Consider the following 2,384-nt stretch of genomic DNA (forward strand, 5'->3'; position numbering starts at 1 on the left):
TGTGACCCCTGGGCCCCACTACTGACCGAGGCTCTGAGGTAATCACCCCTGGGGCCTGCTTGTTCCGAGCACAAGCAGTCAGAAAATGCTAGAACCTTGCCTGGCCCCATCCATGGGTCTATCAGACGGTTGCCATCACAGGAGCCTCAACCGTCATCTCCTGCCCTCTATGTTTCTAAAATACTTCCATTTGGTCACCCGTCCATCACACTTTTAAATGAGCCAGCAGTGACAGCTGTGCCCAGGCCCTGGTAGGCAAACAGGTGTACAAGTCCCGATTGCACACCTGACAGCGGTATACACAGGTATACCCCATCGCCTTCCCTTTATACATACAAGCATGCTCATCCAGCACGTGCCCCCATACGTCCCTCCCCGAGGCACACGCGTGTGGACACTTGCTCTCCAGCCCCTGAGGTCGCTGCTGTGTCCAAGCGGCTGGGCGCATACACTGTGGGCCAGCAGCGCCGGTGCAGACCTCGAAGAGAACAAAGGCCGGGCGGGCGAGGGGGAGGGAGGGGGCTGAGCCCCCCGGTCTCATCCTCCTTGGCGATGCTCGTCTGTCTCGGCTCCGCGGCCACCGCATCGAGCGGCTCTGATTGCCGAGTAAATCACCAGGCTGATCTGAATAATTATCGTCTCCTGAAAAAAAGGGGGGGGGAGAATAAATGAGGGAACAGCCACCTGATTTCTTCGAGCCGGATAGGGGGACTAGGTGGGAGTGGGTGCCCCTGTGGGTCCTGGGAGCATGGACTGGGAAGTCCTCAGGGCAGAGTCCTACCCTAGAAGGGGCCGTTAGGCTCCGCTGCATTCAACGCCCCAGTTAAGTCAGGTTCACTGGAGCTCTTCCCCTCCCCTGCTAGGCCTGGTGCCTTACACCAATAGCTTCCCCCTCTCGCCACCCCCACCTCCCACCCCGCCAGCCCTGTAGGGCACCCTTCTGTCTCCAGGGCTTAGTTAAGCTTGTCTGCTCCCTGGAACACCTTCTCCCCAGCCCACACTCTTATTTTGTCAGGCTCTCTCATGTCTGAAGGGCAGCTTCTCTGCTTCCTGTGGGAATTCATCTCAACTATCCAGCCTGCCCTCCCATCCTGCCCTCCTCCATGGGTCAATATTTGGTTCCACATTGATGCCAGTGTGTTCTAGACTCCACAGCTGAATGGCAGCTTTGGGGTAGAAACAGGTTTGGGTTTCTTTGTTTGTTTGTTTTAAAGAAAATGTTGAGTTGGAGAGATGGCTCAGAGGTTAAGAGCACTGACTGCTCTTCCAGAGGTTCTTAGTTCAATTCCCAGCACCCACATGACCACATAACCATCTGTAATGGGATCCCATATTCTCTTCTGGTGTGTCTGAAGACAGCAACAGTGTACTCATCTACATAAATAAAATAAATAGATAAGTCTTTTTTCCCCCCCTTTTTTTCGGAGCTGGGGACCGAACCCAGGGCCTTCCGCTTGCTAGGCAAGAGCTCTACCACTGAGCTAAATCCCCAACCCCTCTTTTTTTTTTTTTTTTTTAAAGAAAATATTGGTAGTAATGACAATAGTAGCAGTTGCTGTTTCGTCCTGAGTTTTACTGGGATGGGCTGGCTCTGTGTGGAAACATCATCTTCAAAATGTATTTCTTTCTATGTACACATTCGTGTATTGTACATATGTAAAGGTTACGGAACAACTTGCAGGAGTCAGTCCTCTCCGTTCACCATGTGGATTCTGGGAATTAAACTTGTCAAGATTGGTGGTAAGTACTTTTACCATTGACTATTTTACTGTCCCCCTCCCCCACGCCGCCGCCGCCTCGCCCCCCTCCGGCACACTCTCTAGCCAAGGATGGCCTGAACGCCTTCCTGATCTCCTGCCTCCACCTCCCAATACTGGACTCCCAAGTCACGAGCCATACCCTGCCTGGGAGCATCGTCTTTGAACAAGTGTAGTGGCTCATATCTGTAATCCTAGTTCTCAAAAGTCTGAGACAGAAGGATTGTCATGAGTTTGAATCTGTCCTGGACTACATAGTGAATTCCAAGCCAGCCTGGACTACACAGCAACACAGCAAGAACATTTCTTTACAGAATAAAACAAAGGAGGGTGTGGTGGCATACACCTTTAGTCCTAGCACAGAGGAGTCAGAGGCAGATGGATTTGAGTTTGAGGCCAGCCCAGTGTGCAGTGTTCTAGGTCAGACAGTTACACCGAGAAACCTTGTTGCAAAAACCAAACCCACCAATCAAACAGAAAAAAAATCTCTCCACAGATCTTCCCTGTTTTAGTAACCAGGAACTGAGGCTTACTTAGCAAGAGGAAACATGGATACCTTCCTCCCGAGGAGAACAGTGCTGGCCACCTACATCCTTCTGCATTTGCCTGTGTCTTCATGGGCTGGAG

General features: G+C 51.7%; 1 long non-coding RNA gene across 1 annotated transcript; it reads right to left on the reverse strand.

The window, feature by feature from the left end:
• Window positions 1-308: 308 nt before the first annotated feature.
• Window positions 309-1,087, reverse strand: LOC134483007 (uncharacterized). Its single transcript, XR_015642512.1, has 2 exons — window positions 782-1,087; window positions 309-642 (listed from the first exon to the last, which is right to left on the reverse strand). It is a non-coding gene; the product is annotated as an uncharacterized LOC134483007 (long non-coding RNA).
• Window positions 1,088-2,384: the final 1,297 nt, after the last annotated feature.

The sequence above is a fragment of the Rattus norvegicus genome, chromosome 18 (assembly GCF_021556685.1).
Source record: "Rattus norvegicus strain SHRSP/BbbUtx chromosome 18, alternate assembly SHRSP_T2T, whole genome shotgun sequence".
Taxonomy (NCBI): Eukaryota; Metazoa; Chordata; class Mammalia; order Rodentia; family Muridae; genus Rattus; species Rattus norvegicus.